Here is a 19,381-nt window from a genome sequence, read left to right as displayed (position 1 = left end):
CATCATCTGATCCAACGACATCGAAGTCACACGCTATGCCTCCTATTGATGGAGTAATTGGTTCAATGTCCCAGGCCCCTGCCAAATCTTCTTCCAAACAGAAGTCGGCCTCAAACACTACTTCCAATAGTCCCCCTCAGAATCCACCTGACTCTGGTAAAACCTCAAAGGTCCACACTATTTAGTCTACCACAGTGTACAAATCCTCGAAAGGCAAGAAGAAAGGCAACAACAAAGGTAAAGTTAATGCCCCAAAACAAGGTCCTCCTAATTTGTTTGCTGGTGATGCTTCCCAACAAAAGCCTAAGTGTTTGTGCCTCATTTGTGAAGAGGACCACTATACTAAGGATTGTCCCAGACGATCCGAAGTTAGTTGTTTTCTCAAAGGGACCCCAACTGTCCTAAAAGATCCATTTCTGTCCCAGCAAACCCAAATGGTAGACCAGCCTCAATCGTCTGCTTCCTCAGGTTCACAAGTGTTCATGATGAGTACGCCCATTAATGTGGCTACTAGATCAAAAGATTATCAAACTCCTACCCAAATAGCAGGGAAAGAAAAAGAAGTTGCCCCTTCTTCTTCTGCCTCATCAAGTTCTAGTCCTCTTCATATAGAGCGACCTAACACTGATTCTGCTATTCGACCAACTTCTCGAGGTGTGCTACGAAAGTCCTCGTACACTCCCAACACTTGTGCCGCTCAGCACTGTAATATTGTTGAGGATAGGCTCAAGCTCCATCATCTATGTCTGCCCCCGAGGTACTTCAAAGTTGTCCATCTCAACGAAAATCATTATTGTCGACTATTGGGGGGATTGATCTTGTTGATTCGAGTCTTATATGTTTTGATCTAGAAAACCATATTTTTCATCTTCCTCATTAGATTGCCTTTCTCATTCAGGTCATCATCAATGAGAAAACCATTCACAAAACCGTCATTGATGAAGGTGCTTCCACCTGCATCATGTCTATTTCTTATTGGAAGGCAATTGGTTCTCCTACTCTGAACCAGTCCCCTAACACTTTGGAAGCTTTTAACGTACGCAATTCGTGACCATTCGATGTCTTACCCATCCTTGCCATTACTTTGGGGGGAAATACAGTGCATGTCGAGGTATAGATCATTGACGCTAATCTCAATTATAATATTCTACTCGGACGAAGTTGGACCCATGTTGTGCATGCTGTAGCCTCCTCCTTGTTACGTGTGATTTGCTTTTCCCATCAAGGGAAAATAGTCACAGTTGACCAAATGTCCTTCTTTGCCTCTTCCTCCTCGGATGGCAATGTTCCATATGTCAAGCACATTGGTGCTCCTTATGAGAGTGTGGGGGCAGGACTCTTTAAAGATCCTGCTCTGATGGGTATCTTTCCACTCCCACCTCCTCATGTTGCCTTTGTTAACATGATTTTGGTCAAGTCTGATCCTTGGGTCATTCCCTCTCCAGATCTTGTTGACACATGGGGCGAGGTAATGTTGTTAAGTCTCGTCGAAATTAATTATGTGGAAATTATTTCATATTTACCTCTAATGTCCTCTGATTATCTTGTTTCGAAAACCTCTCTTGATGCATATTCTCAATCCCTGTGGCTTGGTGCTTCGGAGTCTTTCAATCCCTTAGCTGAGACATTTATTTCTAACGAGAGTATCATGGAAGTAATGTCTCTAGAAGAAGTACCTTGGAATGATACTCATCATCGTTCCTCGTTCTTGCCTAGCCCGGCGGTCCTATCTACTTGTCTCGAGGAGTTCTCTTCTTGGTTCCCTTCCCTACCACTTCAAACACCGATCACGACTCATGAAGTTTGGTCGAAAGGGAACATGGGTAACATTACCCAAACAATGCCCTCCATCTTCAAGGATTGCATCCTTCTTGTGCGCAAATGCCATGAGTTCCAAATTTACCAGCAAAAAATGCGAGCCTTGCCCGCTCACCTACACCCCATTATTACCGTTGGTCCTTTTGCCAAATGGGGAATTAACTATATGACATGTAACCCTTTTTTGGGCGAGGGGCATGGCTATATTATCGTTGTTGTGGATTATTTCACCAAATGGGCCAAAGCGATGCCTACATACTCTACAAACGGTAAAACGGTGGCTCAATTTATATTCAATAATGATATTTCTAGGTTTGGAGTGCCTCAGGCCATTGTCACTGACCATGGCTCCTACTTCCGAGATTACATGATGGCTGAGCTGACTTCTACGTTGGGTTTATGCCACGATGGATCAACCCCGTATTACCCTCAGGCCAATGGCCAAGTTGAAGATGTGAACAAAGTCTTGGTTACAATGCTTCAGCACACCATTGGGATGCACAAGTAAAATTGGCATCTCATGATCTTTTTAGATTTGTGGGCTTACCAAACCTCTACCAAGGATGCAACTAGATTTACACCATTCCAGCTAGTCTACAGTCTGAAAACAACTTTATCGATTGAATGCAAAATTCCATCCCTCAAGCTAGTTGTCAAACTTCTCCCCGAGACCTCACCTCAGGAAGAGCATCTCTTGTATTTAGAAAGACTGGACAAGACCCTCCATCTTGCTACTTTGGTTATCGAAGCATAGAAAAAACAAGTCAAATAACATTTTGATCAGTCTATTTCTCCTCGAGCTTTTTCCGAAGGCAATTTGGTCCTTTTGTACGATCAGGCTAATGATAAGCTGGGGGTAGGCAAGTTCGAACCCATGTGGCTTGTGCCCTACATTGTTAAACATGTGTTACACAAAGAATCCTATGAGCTTATTGACTATGAGGGAAATCCCTTAGACAAACCCCGTAATGGGATTTATCTCAAAAATTACTATTCTTAGGTCATCTTGCATGGTAACTTTTGTACAATAAGTGTGTCATTCAATTTTGTGCAGTGTGGTTTGGTGTGTTGTTTTGCAAGAAGCTATCTTGCTTATTATGTTTTTGCCTACTTTGTAGATGTCAGTGTCTCCTCACATCGGTTTCCTTGATGGTGCTTTCTGAAGTACTCGGAACCTATCATCCATAGCATGGGCCATTTATGACCCCCATGGTGAGTTGATTGATCTTCAAGGGATTTGTCTAGGTCAAACAACTAATAACATCACTGAGTATAGCACAATTATCTAATCGTTGACAGAAGCTATCGCTCTTGGCATCCGGGATTTGGTTGTCAACCTTGATTTACAGCTTGTCGTTCTTCAACTCAATGGGCAATATTCTATCAGAAACCCTCAAATAGTGAGAACGTATCTATGTATTCATCTATTTGAGAGAAATTTTGATTACATTACATATCATCATATTCCTAGACATATGAATACATTAACAAATGCACTAGCTAATTATGTGTTGGATAGACATTTGGGAAACATGTAAAAAGAAAAAACAAATCATTTGTATCATAGTAAGAAGGAAAATATAGCATATATATATGTGTGTGTGTCAATAATGTTTTTCATATGTCAAAGACTCAAAAAATAATATGTGTGTTCGAAATACATTGGTGGCTCATAGGCCTTATACATCTGTGGCTCATAGGCCTTATACATTTGTGGCTCACAAGCCTAAAAAAAATGGAATGCTAGACCTATGCACTAAAAAGCATGATGCTCATGATAGCATGTAAGTTCTTGGACTATGTGAGTCAATAGTCCGCAGATCCAATCTAACACCCCCACCATATGCCTCTAGTAGTGGCGTGGGACATCACCAATCCGAGTGTACTCTAGGATCCCATGGGTCAAACCATCGAGATTCCATGCAATCTCATCCTTGTTGTTGCTCCCATCCTGATAAGGAGTGACATCAAACAATTCCTCTAACCCGAGAGAGTGGGTCTAGTCACAAACAGACAATCTATGGAAGATTTCCTTAGGCTAGAATCAATTGAGAGGGCCTACCTCTTAGAATTTTATTCCGCTTGGTTATGATCATGCTTCTTCACTCCACCTATATTTCGTTTCCTTCCTTCACACACCTCAAACAAGCAAACAACAATAAACAACAAACGTAATAGCATACAATATTGTATTCAGCCTACTTAACAGGTTAAGGAACATTAAGCCATAAAGATGTAAAATCACACTTCATGTAGGAAATCAATCGATAATTGCATTTATATAAATCAAAAGGAGATTATGACTAGTGCTTTGACGTTTCTGGTTTCCTCTGATGTATCCAAGTTCCCACACTTCTGCTAGCACTTCATGGACAACCCCAAAAATAGAGGTTTTAAGGCCTTCCCTCTAGTCTCAAATCACACCCAAGTACACTATTCTCCCTCAAACATACACTAGAAAACTTCAGACTATAGATGTCTTGCTGATTATTCTAACTCCCAACTAAAAACTAGCTTTTGCTTGGGAAAAAGAGAGGTTTTTATAGCTTGGATGGATGGGAGATGGTTCCTCTTCTCATGGGAGAAGGCCTTATCTCTTGGATTAGTTCCATCCTAATAGGGGAAAGGAGCCCAAACTGACCTCCTTGACTCCATCTGGCCTAACCATTTACCAGACTTCCGTTACGAAGCTTCTAGAGCTGGAAGCTTCGGCTCCATATTTAAAAAACTTTCCAAAAGAGGATCGACGTGACTGAGAAAGGGCTTAGTCGATCTGATTGGCGCTAGGGACAGTTGTAATCCTTGCATATCAGCACGAGGATTATATCATTATCGTAGTTCTTAGTTGTTTTATTTTTAAGTATATAATAATATCTTTGTATCTACAGAGATATAAGGTGTTCCGGAAATGAGGTGAGTAGGCTTTCAATCAAGGATTTTTTTACCACTATATACATGTAATGTTTAGAAAATAAAAATTTAAGTAATAAAATTTAATTGAAAAAAGATTACAACTCAATAATTTGGTTTATCGAATCATGAATAAAAATAAAAATCTTAGAAGCACATTTGTCTGGAAGTCTCTACGAAGAATATTTTGAATTTACATAGGTCATTAGCCCCGATTCTGCTCATGAAGAGGGACACAATGGGAGTTTCTTCATGATGGGAAAGCATGTAGAGTTCATTGTAGAGGTCCTCCAGGATCATGGAACAGGGAGTACAGGAACAGTGACAAAATGTTGTGTAATAGATGCCCCCTAAAGCATGAAGGCCAAATGATAGTGACGAACGAAATGCATTACAAGTGTGTGCAGGGAACCGAAGTCTGTCGTCAGAGAACCTACAAGCAAGCATAGATACATCTACATCACTGAAAACTCTGAACAATAATACATGAATCATGGTATGGATGCAACCATCCAAAGAATGATCATGTAAATGGATCCAAGGCGTGGGTGCAGCCATCCAGCAGAAAGGATCATAATGAAACCAAGGTATGGTCACAGCCATCCAATAATGAGAAGGATCACATATAAAAACTCATGGTATGGTTGAAGCCATCCATCTGAAAGAGACATGTATATTAACATGATCATGTCACATTGCCTTGTAACCTGGACTTATGTAATCTTAGCCCATGGTCTTGTGCTCCAAACGACCCGATCAAAGTACAAATCCTAACATATGAATGAATGTGTTAAAGTCAAACATGCTAAGAAGTAACCTGATTATCGGTCAATGACATGAACCGTTAACAAGCGTGAGAGAAACGACCAATAATGACAATGGATTTCAAAGTACTGGCAACACAGTTCATGGAATGTGAATAAAGGAACTGATGTTGAACACTCGTGAAATCACCCAATCGAAATCCAATGACTTGAACTTGTCGTTGAGTGCGAAGAACTTTCCATTAGGGCATGCAAGCTCTAAGGTACTGGAAGGGAGTCTCTCAGCCAGCTTCCTGGATATTGAGCTGAAGTTGATAGGAAGTGATTGTGTCAAAGGAGGGCCATGATGTATCCCAAATCATCGACACGAGAAAAAGGGATGCAAATAATTTTAGATGGTCTAGAGAGTCAGGAGTAAGTGTAACTGCAGAGGGACTAACTCTTGAACATATCGGTGACACAATTCCAGAGTTTGGTAGCTTTTGGATCCATGGTATCGATGGTCACGATGAAGTGGCAGAGATCAAATGGAAAGAAAAAATGAATGGACCAACCCAGGAAGGTCAATGATGAAAGGATGATACCCCAACCCGACACGAAACAGATAGTGTCATGTTCAAGAGTGAGATGTCGACACAACTGATCGTATTTCCAAATACCATTGTTGGTAGATACCCCAATTATTTTTTATTGCAAGCTTGAAAGGGATAGCATATGCTTGCACTGTAAATTCATCCTTTGGACGAATCTGACCTAGTAAGTTTAATGAGCCCTAGGAAGGAGAAGCTCATGTTCGTCATGGTGATGAATCCGATGTCGTTTAATGTTTTAACGAGTTCGACAAAGGTATAAATCATTAGCTTTTTCATGTTTAGAGAGTTTGAGAAAGACACGGAAAAGAAAACTCCACATGGTCCCTTTTCATACATTTGTGTCTCTTGAGCCCGAAAAGGTAGAAAATGGTACTCGAGAGAACTGCTTGACCATTTCAGTCAAGGAGTACCTTTTCATAAATAGTTTATCCCAGCCTGAAAAAGGGGTAAACGTATACTGGGAAAATAATGTTTCGCATCCTTTAACAAGTTCAAAATGACAAGAGCTCAGCAATCGTTTTGTGTTTAAAAGCTCAAAAAAGAGCTAAAAGAAGACCTTCCGATTTTATTTTCTTTAATGAGTCAAAAGGGAAAAATACTCAGCAATCTTTTATTTGAGTTTTAAGAACCAAGAAAAGAGCTTAAATGGGACTCGAGTATCATTGTCAACAATCTGTCACCTATCACTACACATGAAAGGTAAATTCATTATGTAGTTCTGAGGAAAAATAGATAAAAAAACACTTTAAAAACCCTAATATTTTCATAAAAATGAATAAAAAGGGGAAAAAGTAATAATTTTTTACCATTTACCATTTTACCTTTGTGTGAAGAGCTTTTTACCCTTTTGTGTCCTAATTTTTCTGGAGCAAATTGCGGGGGATCTGGGAGGTCATCTGTCGAGCCATTGGCTGCAGGTAAGAGCCAAGACCTTAAGCTCCATTTTCATACTATTTTTACCTATTTTTATCCATTTTTTTGATTTCATGGGAAGGATTTGGAGAAAAAATTCGCCCTTGGTCGGCGCGACTTCTAGGCACGGATCCGCATCGACCGTGGGTTAAGAAAACCACCAATTGTGTTGTCGACGCCACAATTTTTAAAACAGTCGCGTCAGCGCCGTGAGAAAAAAAACATGTTTTTTGCTCAATTTGACCACTTAAATCCAAATTTCTCTGTCAAAATATGATCATTGATTTGATTAATTGTTTTTGTAGGAAGAAAATCATTGAAAATGGTGGATTGGAAAGAACGAGAGCATGAGGATATCGATACTCAAGAAATAGTTGATCCAAATTGTTTGGAGGCTATGAGGAACTGTGGGCTCCTCAAGTTCTTTCTCTCACTAGGGATGCGGGCTCAACCTAAGCTGCTAGGTACCTGATTAGTATTTGGGACATAAAACGTGGAATTTTTATCATCAGTGACCAAGAGCTGGAGTTGGAGACTTCAGATATTTATTTCATCACAGGACTGTCCCAGAGAGTGGAACGAGTCAACCTATATGGGTCGAGGTTGATTGCGGCAAGCGTGTCCATGTTACTTGCCAAACATTGCCTAGAAGCTCTCAAATCCAAAAGTGGAAAGATTGAGATCACGAATGTTCGAGATCTTGTGTTGAGAGTGTTATTGTTGACCATCAACAGAGTGGTTGGGTCCCAAGCACCGCATGAGACTAACAAGTCAAAGTTCCTGTATGTTATCGAGTGCACAATGCCCACTATTTTTAACTGGGCGGAATCTATGAAAATCAACATGAAGTGCCAACTATCAAAAGCTAAGGCGGGAAACCTGAAGTAGTTTTTCTTTGGGTCTGTGCTAGTGACCTTCTTCCTGGAGCGGGTTCCACTGTTCCAATACTAGCTGACTGAGGTGGATTTGTCAATGCCACGAGACCCACGGATGGTCTGTTGGAGCGAGTTGATGCCCAGGGTTACGGGGGGCCAACAGATGTCCTACAAGCCTGCCTTCTTCTCATGGCTACGATGACAACTGATCATAGTGGAGGATTGGCCTTACAGTGGTACCGACTTCCGCAGAGATTCAGATATGTCGCTCCTAGAAGGGGAGGATTTTGATGATGGAGGTAAAAACAAACAATTTTTTTATTTTTTTGATGTTCTTACTGTTTTTGAAATATATGTGTTCATGACACTTTGATTTCATGAATGCAAATGTTGGACCAGAACGCCTTGATGGGATGTCCCTAATTTCCAGGCGCATCGCTTGACAATTTGATGTCACTCCTTATCAGGAGGGGAGTGACAACGAGGAGGAGATTGCATGAAATCTTGAGGGTTTGACCCATGGGATCCCAGAGTATGCTCGGATGGGTGATGTCCCACACCAATACTAGAGGCATACAGTGGGGGTGTCAGATCAGATTCGCTGACTGTTGACTCGCGTAGTCCGAGCAGTTACATGCTATCATAAACATCATGTTGTTTAGTGCATAGGTATAACATTCCATATTTTTTTAGGCCTGCGAGCCACTGATGTATTTCGAACACACATATTATTTTTTGAGGCTTTGATGTATGCCAAACATTATTCACACACACACACACACACACACACATATATATGCTATATTTTCCTGCTTAATATGATATAAATGATTTGTTTTTTATTTTTACATGTTTCACAAATGTCTATGCAACACATAATTAGCTAATGCATCTATCAATGTATTCATATGTCTATGAATATGATGATATGTAATGTAATCAAAATTTCTCTCCAATAGGTGAATATGTAGATAAATTCTCAATATATGAGGGTTTATGACGAAATATTGCCCATTGAGTTGAAGAACGACAAGCTGTGAATCAAGGTTGACAACCAAATCCTGGATGCCAAGAGTGATAGCTTCTGACAACAAATTGATAATTGTGCTATACTCAATGATGTTATTAGTTATTTGACCTAGAAAAATCCCTTGAATATCAATCAAATCACCATGGGAGTCATAAATATCCCTTGAATATCGACTGAGCCCTTTCTCAGTTGCGTTGATCCTCTTTTGGAAAGTTTTTTAAATATGGAGCCGAAGCTTCTAGCTCTAGAATCTTCATAATGGAAGCCTGGTAAATGGTTAGGCCGGATGGAGTCAAGGAGGTTAGTTTGGGCTCCTTTCCCCTATTAGGATGGAACTAATCCAAGATATAAGTCCTTATCCCATGAGAAGAGGAACCATCTCCCATCCATCGAAGCTATAAAAACCTCTCTCTTTTCCCAAGCAAAAGCTAGTTTTTAGTTGGGAGTTAGAATAATCAGCAAGACATCTATAGTCTGAATTTTTCTAGTGTATGTTTGAGCGAGAATAGTGTGCTTGTGTGTGATTTGAAACTAGAGAGAAAGAGGCCTTAAAACCTCTATTTTTGGGGTTTTCCATGAAGTTCTAGCAGAAGTTTTGGAACCTAGATATGTCAAAGGATACTAGCAATGTCAAGGCACCGATTGTAATCTCTTTTTGATTTATATAAATGCAACTATTGATTACTTTCCTACATGAAGTGTCATTTTACATATTTATGGCTTAATGTTCCTTTACCTGTTAAGTAGGTTGGATACAATATTGTATGCTATTACATTTGTTGTTTGTTGTTGTTTGCTTGTTTCAGGTGTGCGAAGGAAGGAAACGAAAGATAGTTGTAGCAAAGAAGTGGGATAATCACCAAGCGGAATATCGTTGTAAGAGGGAGGCTCTCTTAATTGATTCTGGCCTAAGGAAATCTTCCATAGATTGTCTGTTTGTAACTAGACCCACTCTCTCGAGCTAGAGGAATTGTTCATGTCCGCACTTAGAATTTACCTACATCACAATGCACCACCTATACAATTCGGATGATTATACCATTGATAGTACATTGTCCCTGAACTCCAATCTCAACTAGGTAACTCTCATATCTCACATGCATGAGTTATTAGTATGAGTGAATCATCAGTTAACTGGTTGTTCACTACAGGCAACACCACTGTAATATTTAACCCTATACAACAATTACGTGCAAACGAATTCTTAAAATAGAAAAATATACAATGGAGAGAACATAAAACAAATACACAGATATATTCCCCTCGATCCCAAAACTCAGACTACCAGATTGATTTTTCATTATATTCCTTTCAATGTTACAATACATATATATACATGTCAAAGCATTCATAAACCCCAATCCATTAGCCCTGGATTAGAACACAATCGTAGTTCCCTTAACCATATCTAGAAAATACAATGTGAATGAAACCATCATGCCCAAAAATATGTGCAAAACCCATGCACAAAACCATAGGTAGGTCGGCCCGCCTATTATAAGGTCCTATAAAAAAATCCAGGGCATTGCCCCAGACCCCGTGCAGAGGGGCTACCACCCCCTTGTAAATCCCTCAATAGTGGGGGCTTCCACTCCCCTTGTGACCCCCCAATTGTTCCTGACACAACAAACATGGGAACCTATCGCCCCCCACGTGTGCGACTAGTTGTGGAAAGAATATAACACACACCCAACAACCACACTACTAGACCTCTAACAATTGGAACTAGTTTAACTAAATTTAACTCAGTTAAGCTGAATTAATTAATTACAACTCAAAATAAACTCAACCAAGACTCCTATAAAGTAGGAGAAACTCTACATTACTCAATTTAGACCCTCAACTTGAATTAGCTAAGCCAACTAAGTCAAATTAACTTAGTTAACTAATGCAAGTTGTTATGTGATGTGGAATCACAATTTTATTCCCAATTTAATTCAAGGACAAAATTAAATTAGGATTTTCTTGTTGCATTTTCAATATGTATTATTTCAGTTTACTTGGGAGAATTCTTGCAAGTTTGATAGTGGGTTTGCTTAGGTAATTTCACACTATGGTGGTATGTCTCTAGTTGCTCACTAGGTAATTTTCATGGAGAAATCTCATTCTCTCCATTGATTTTTTACTTTATTTATTTCCAGTATTCATGTATTATCCTAAGGAGACTCTTTTATCATTATCTGTTTGTTTTTCTTGACAAGGATTACAAATTTTGATATAAGTTTTTTCCTCTATCATGGTATTGATTATTCCATAGCTTGGATTTCACCCCAATTCATAAAGAGGGCTACTATGGTAGACCATTTGAGGTACAATGTTATTATATGATTCTACATTTTACATTTGCGTTCCTTAGTTTTTTTCTTTCATTCCTAATATGGCTTTGAGTAAAACTATCTTTTCTTAGTTTATCTACAAGAATGTGGCGTCCCTCCTTCACCCTTCACAAATATACTTTGAACCCTAACTAATTGAATAGATTTCCCTTAATGTATTTTCTATGGATTAGTATCATTACTAATCCCATTTGAATTTTTCACATGCAATGCCTCCTAAATGTTGAGCTCTGTCAAGAATTACTAGAGCGGTTTTTTCTGTTGGGTTGTGTTATATTATTTCCACGACTAGCCCATGTAGTTAACCGGGGGGTTAGAAGTGGGGCAGAGCCCCCCGTTCGTTGCGTCAATTGCATAGCGAAGGGGTCACAGGTGGTTTTATGGGTGTAGGTAACCCCACTCTATGGGGTTTGGGGCAACGCCCCAGAAAATTTTGGATTTGGAACCTATGTTAGGTTGGGCGGACCCACCTATTGTTTTGTGCATGATTTTCATACATGTTTTTGGAAGCAATGGTTTTTGGTCCATGGTTTTGGATGCAATGTTTTTCGGTCCATGGTATTGGATGCTTCAGCATGTATAAATATGTATTATAACATTGAAAGGAACATAATGAAAAATCAAGCTGGTAGCCCCAGTTTTCGATTCCAGGGGAAAATCTTTGTGTATATGTGTTTTATGTGTTATTCTCTCGCATTGTTTATTTTCTGTGTTTTAGAATTTGTAGGTAGGTAATTTCTATATGGGGTTAAAACCTACATTTGGTATCATAATTGTTTTGGCTTCAAGGGGACGCCTTTGTTGCTGAGGGGTTTCGCTCAGGCCTGTCGTAGACCCTGTTCAGTGGGAGATATGTGGGATCGATTCTAGTGGTGAAAGAGGATGGCGAGCAGTGGAAAGATAGATATCGAGAAATTTAATGGTCAGAGTTTTGAGTTGTGGAAACTCAATATGGAGGATCTGTTGGTGGATAAAGATCATTGGATTGCGGTAGATCCGGGTACTAAACCAACGGGAGTGTCCGATGAATAATGGAAGAATTTGGATCGGAAGGCAAAGAGCACAATACGATTGTGTATCTCAGATTTAGTATTGTTGAATGTATCAGGGGAAGCTACAACAAAGGCTTTGTGAGACAATTTAGGGACTTTGTACTGATCTAAGTCACTGGTGAATAAACTGTTCCTACAGAAAAAGATGTATAACCTGAGGATGAAAGATGGAGACTCGGTGACAGAGCATCTGAACGCATTTAATACTATGGTAAGTCAGTTAGCTTCGATTGATATTAAAATTTCAAAATGAAGATAAGTGCATCAGTTTGTTGTGTTCTCTACCAGATTCGTGGGATAGTCTGGTTATTGCAATAGGTAGCAATGCAACTGCCTTGCAGTTTGATGAAATAGTCTCATCCTTGCTGACATAGGAGATGAAATGGAAAAATATGGAGAGCCAGAATGGTGATTCCTTGTCTGTACAAGGATGGTCCTAGAATAGAAACAACAATAAGTCATCGAGTGGGAGATTAAATCTAGAGGGAGATCTAAATCTACAAGAAAACCTGTAAAGGTGGTGTGTTGGAAATGCGAAAAGGAGGGCACTACGAAAGGGACTATAAATCTAAAGCTCCTGATAAAGGAAAGGGATTTGATGATGCTCCTTCTGCAGAGGTGAAAACCACCTTAGATGAAGGTGGGGATGTGTACTTGGCTTCTTCAAGTACACATGTAGATCATGAGGCATGGTTGATTGACTCAGGTGCATCCTTTCACTTCACTCCCCATAAAGAGTGGTTCTACAAGTATGACAAATACGATGGTGGTGATGCCTTCTTAGGGGATGATAGGAAGGCTAGAATCGTTGGTCGCGGAAAAGTAAAGTTGAAGTTGCAAGGTGGAAGGGTTAGAAAACTTCCGGGTGTTCTACATATTCCTGCATTGGCCAAAAATCTGATTTCTGTAAGCAAGTTGGATGATGCAGGTGTAAAAACAGTGTTCGAGAAGGATACCTGCAAGATGGTTCGGGGGGCACTGGTATTGATGCGGGGAGTTCGAATTGGAACTCTGTACAATATGCAAAGTAGCACTGTTGTTGATGGGTGCAATAGTTCCGTGGTTCCTGAAAGTGGAGAAGAAAATCTAGTGGTCTCTAGAGAGAAGACCATGTTGTGGCATCAAAGTCTTGGACATATTGGAGAGAAGGGCTTTCGGATACTTCATGGTAAAGGTATGGTAGAAGGTATGAGTAATAGCTCTATGGATTTTGATTTCTATGAAAATTGTGTATACGGGAAGCAAAATCAGGTGAGTTTCCCCTTTGGTGGTAGGAGGGCGAAACATATAGTAGAGCTTGTGCACAGTGATGTGTTTGGACCTGTGAAGGTTCCATCACTGGGTAAGTCTGTGCACTATATATTTCCTTAAGAAGAAATCTGAAGTCTTTGACAGGTTTAAAGAATTTAAGGCTCTGGTGGAAAACCAGACAGAGAAGAAGATAAAGGTGTTGAGGATAGATAACGATGGAGAGTTTTGTAGTAAGGAGTTTGAAGAATTCTATAAGAAGTGTGGTATAACAAGGTAGAAGACTACTCCATATACACCTCAGCAAAATGGAGCTGCAGAAAGAATGAACAAGACGTTGATGGAAAGGGCAAGAAGCATGCTCAGTGGTGTCGGGTTAGGACAGGAATTCTGGGCAGAGGCAGTGGAGATAACATGTTACTTGATCAACAGATCACCTTCATCAGCGTTGGAGGATAAAACTCCACAAGAGGTATGGACTGGTAAGAAACCCTCTCTTTCACATCTGAGGGTATTTGGATGTGATGCATGTTAGTGTCAGTCTTTACAACCTTCCTCCCGTGATCAAACTTGCTCTTACAAAGTGATTTTAAGGTTTCAAGGTCAAATTTTATCATTTTAGTGAGTCTTCAAGCAAAATTTGGTCACTAGGCATTAGGTCTAGGGTTTGTTTTTACTCCTGTCAAAGTTGTCCAAATGTCGGTCTATGTCACTATTCAGCTGATTCTACCATCATTCAGAGGTTTGTCATCATCATGTCAGGGTCCAATGGGTCATTTTACACCTTTCTCATGCTTCAGTTGCACCTAGGTAAGGTTCATTTCCCTCTCCTAGGGTTTTGGAGGTAATTTCTCTTGGATGGTCAAATAATTGGCAAAACTTGTATCCTGATGTTCATACACCTTCCCCTATCCTTAATGTACCTTATTAAACACTTCTCATCACTGAGATCCCCCAAATTCCTCATTTTCGCACAAATCCTAGTTTCTTGCTACAACTTGGCAATTTTCTAGGCTAGACCTGTGTTTCGCCCTTTTGGACCCCTTCCCCTCACTCAATTTCTGAGACTCCACTTTCCCCTACTTCTTAACATCCCTCCCTACTTCCCAAAATTTTCTCAAGAATTTAGAAGCCCCTTATCCCCTTTGTTTCGCTTCATTTCGACAAATCCCTTGTTCCACACATCGGGGTAGGTTTTACTAAAATGATGTTTCTGAGCAATAAAAGATGAATTTGGGAAAACTGAGAGAGGTTTCTATCCAAAATAGGCCAATGAAGAAAAACCTTCTTCATTTTTTACACAGGTGTCATGGTTTTAGAGAAATGTCAAAAATACAATCGCCTCGGGAGAATTGATGCACCTCTGAAGTGACCTTGGGAAAATCAAGTTTTTTCCTTGCTTTGTTGGCCAAATTACTTACTTGATGACTCAAATGATAACTAGACACAATGATATTTCTAATGAGCTATCATGAGCTCAATTTTGAGTTGAGGAAGGCATTCAAAAGTTGACTGTAACAGCGCTCTACCTTTAGGCAGCCTCATTTGGCACATTTTGACTAGTCTTGGGAGATTTGATTTTTCACAGATAAAATGAATTCCAAATTAAAACATTCCAGTTGGGTTGGAAGGTAAACTCAAAGACATTTCCAACGAGCTATCTCGCACCCAATTTGGACATCGGGAAAGCCTCCAAAAGTCTTCCGGAAAAAGTGCAATGCACAGAGCAGGTGGTGCGGCGCACTGGAAGCGCACAGTGCACTGGGAGTTTTTGCCCAGTGTTATTCTGAACGGGCACAGCGCACTGGGAGCGTGCGGCATACTAGGTATGCGGCGCGGCGCATACACCTGAAAGCCTGAATTTTCTTGAAATTTCTTTAAATTTCCCATAGCTTGCGTGGATTTTCCAGGTAGGGTTGTTATCTCGGCTTTTCATCCAATTTTGTGATATGTTATGGTGGTTGGTGGATGATAACAATTGAACAAAAATCTTAAACCCTACTTCTAAAGTACCTCAAAGGAAAAATTTCTGTGGGTTCCAAAATCAGTGTTTTGCTACCAAAGTCACTCTTCCATCCCATTTCTCCTTTCTTTCCATCATTCCCTTCTCCCTTATTCCATTTCTTCCTAATTTAATTCTTCCCCATCTCCAAAAATTCACTAAATCCCTATCCCCAATTCCCTTCCATACATTTCCAAATGTAAAACCCCAAACCCTACCCTATACAAAATTCCCAAACCCTCCTAAACAAATTTGTCCCAATAGTCCCTAAACCCCTACTAATTCCCCTCTTCCTAACAGTCCCTTGTTGCATTTGTCCCTTTGGTGGCAGAATTCAATCACACTACAAAAGAGCAGGTCAACACAGTTCTTTCACCATCTATTTCTCCAAGGCAGTGGTGCAACAACAGTTATGTCATCCGGTCATTCATCCGATTATGAAGTGGAAACCCAAAGTGACTCACCCTTGGAAGGACATTCACCCATGAGGCTTCATAGAGGTGGCAGACATATCATTACTTGTCCCGGAACTTGGTGTACAAAGCGAGAATCGGGAGTTTGAAAGCAAAGGTAAAGAGAGCATCAAGGAGGAAAAAAGTGGATGAAGGACTCCAGATATTGGCTGAGGAATTCTTGGCCCACCATTGCCCTTTATGAATAACCTTCAGTCCAAATTTCAAGAAATTTGGAGCAATTTTTGACATTTTGGAATTTTTGCACTAAAAAACAGGGTTTTCTCCCTGTGCGTCGCGCCACGTGGCACATGCTTATGATTGGAAGCTCCAACTGAAAAAAAATCATATTTTTGGATTTTTCATGAAAAATCATGACTTCTGGTGCATGGCCAAGAGTTTTGGGCAAGTTTTGAGTCCTCGGGAGGTCAAAAACACCCTAAAAATGACCTCTCTGCCCCTAATTTCACACACAGAAAGAAGTCTTGGGAGATTAAAGTTTTGGAGGGGAAAATGACATCCAAATTCAAAAATTCCACTTGGGTTGGAAATTAGATAGGTAGGGCTTTCTAACAAGCACACTTGGGCTCAATTTGGACTTCAGGAAGTGCCTCAAACTCAGCCTCAAAGTGGCGCGATGCACACAGAAATTGGCGCAACGCACAGAGGATTTTGGCTTGTTTTTCACTGTTCAGCTCAGCAATTCGCCCAGTTTTGACCAGTTTTGCTTCTTGAAGTTATTATTGACTTTTCATGATTTAATTTGAAAACCATGATGTAATATTGGCACATTTTCACTTGTTCTAGAAGATTCATTCACCAAAAGCTGAAATGTGAGTGAATGAATCAGTTTCCTAACATATAGGGGTAAGTTGTTTGACTACCTAGTTTTCAGTTCCTTGTTTAGAATTGGTTCAAAATACTCCTAGAATGATGATCTCGACCCCTAGAGGCAAGGGAATAGGTTTGGCCTGTATATATTATGTAATTTCTAAGTCATTTTCATGGTTGGACTCTTGGGAAAAGTTTGGCACTCTATTGTACATTCACTTTCAGCATTTTTGGCTAAGGAAAGACCAGGGTTTTGCAGCACTGTTTTGGATCCATGTGGCTTTATGTTTTGATGGTGTGCTTCCATGAGTAATTGTAAGTTTATCTAGTGTTATGTGTATCATTTTCATGCTTCTTCTTCTGAATTTGAACAAATGAGTGATTAAGGTAGAATCCATAACTGTTATGCTCTGCCTTTGAATTTGTTTAAATTTTCATGTTTTCATCAGTTTAAGGAGAATTATTGAGACTCTCTTGCTCTCCTTATCTAATCACCAGTCTGATCTATCCATCTCACTCACTTTAAAGCATCAAAATGATCGCCTTCCTTGCCCCAATCAAACCTCTGCAGAAATTGTGCCTCATCCCCGAGCCCAAATTTGCCTTTCCCATCTTTTCAACTAAACCCTAAAAAACTCAAATCAAATCCTTTGCACTTAATACCTAGCCTAAAATTAGTTGCTAAATCAGTCATCTCCAGCCCCATTGAGTATCTTTCACTGAGATTGACCTAGAGAGAGCCCTCTCCTGTCCTCGTAGGGCTAGCTAAGAGGCTGAGCGTGGTTTGATGTGGACCTATAACCTTGTCTTTTCAGCCTGAGACAAATCTAGGCTCTAACAATGCATATGTACATGTTCCAAAGGAGAAACGAACCAAGTTGGATAGTAAATCTGAAAAGTGCATCTTTAATGGGTATAAGGATGGTTTAAAGGGTTATAAGCTTTGGAACCTAGTAACAAGGAAGGTTGCGTACAACCGAGATGTGGTGTTCAAAGAGGTGAAAGATGTTATTAAACATGAATTCCAATCAAAGGAATCTGAGAAGATAGAGTTTGAGCTAAAGGAGGAAGAATCAGACTCTACACTAGAGGAGGAATCAGAAGATGAAGAGCCACAAACTCCGGGTGTGAGAAGATCAGTTCGAGAAAGAAGGCAGCCAGAAAGGTATAGTCCATCTGATTTCTGTTAAAATTTTTCTTTATCTATTACTGATGATGATCCCAAAACTGTGAAGGAAGTGGTAGATTCAGAGGATGGAAAACTCTAGAAAGAGGCCATGGTTGATGAAATGACATCTTTGCACAAAAATGAGGCTTGGGATCTGGTGGAGTTGTCGACTGGAAGGAAACCCATTAGAAGCAAATGGGTGTTCAAGAAGAAGACAAATGCAGAAGGAAAGGTGGAGAAATACAAAGCTCGGTTGGTAGCAAAAGGTTATTCCCAGGTGTTGGGAATTGATTTTGGTGATATTTTTTCTCCTATTTCCAAGGTAACTTCTATTAGATTACTTTTAACTGTTGTTGTTGCTTTTGATTTTGAGGTAGAACAGATGGATGTGAAGACAACATTTCTTCACAGGAATCTGGAAGAGGAGATCTACATGAAGCAACCTGAAGGCTTTGCAGTGAAGGGTAAGAAAGAACTAGTATTCAAGTTAAAGAAGTCTCTATATGGCTTAAAATAGTCACCAAGGATGTGGTATCAAAAATTTGATACATTTATACGGGGACTTGGCTTCACCAAAAGCAAAGCAGATCATTGTGTGTATTTTAAATTAATTGGTGATCGTGTTATTTATCTAGTCTTGTATGTGGATGATATGTTGCTGGTTGGAAATGAAAAAGAAATTATCCAGGATTTGAAGACCCATTTTTCCTCCAAATTCGACATGAAAGATATTGGTGCTGCAAACTATATTTTGGGCATGGAAATTAAAAGAGATCAGACAAAGAGGAAGCTCTGGTTAAACCAAAGGAAGTATGTCGAGACAATATTGCAAAGGTTTAATATACAGGATAGTAAACCGATGAAGGTTCTTATTCTTGTAGGTGTAAAGTTATCAGTCGAACAGTGTCCCAAGATACAAGAAGAGGAAGAGGACATGTCCTGTGTTCCATATGCAAGTGTATTCAGTAGCCTGATGTATTCGATGGTCTGTACTAGACCAGACATTGCACATGCAGTGGGAGTATTGAGCAAGTTTATGTCAAAACTAGGGAAGGATCACTAGATAGTAGTGAAGCGGGTTTTCAGGTATTTGTGTGGCACTAGTGATTATGGTTTGTGCTACCAAGGAAAACTAGGATTGGACAGAGTGTTGGATATCCGTGGCTTCGTTGATGCAGACTAGGCTGGAGATCTGGATCAGAGAAGATCTACAAGTGGGTATGTGTTTAACCTATTTGGAGGTGTAGTTAGTTGGATGAGTAAGAAATAATATGAAGTGGCACTATCAACTACAGAGGCAGAATACATGGCAGCCACTCATGCAAGCAAGGACGCAGTTTGGTTGCAGAGATTGTGTTCAAGTATAGGGTTAGTACAGGGAGCTATAAGG

This window comes from Pinus tabuliformis, chromosome 8 (genome assembly GCF_031772625.1).
Source record: "Pinus tabuliformis cultivar Carrire ecotype Pingquan chromosome 8, CPIR1, whole genome shotgun sequence".
NCBI classification, from domain to species: domain Eukaryota; kingdom Viridiplantae; phylum Streptophyta; class Pinopsida; order Pinales; family Pinaceae; genus Pinus; species Pinus tabuliformis.
Note: the sequence above shows the minus strand (reverse complement) of the source record.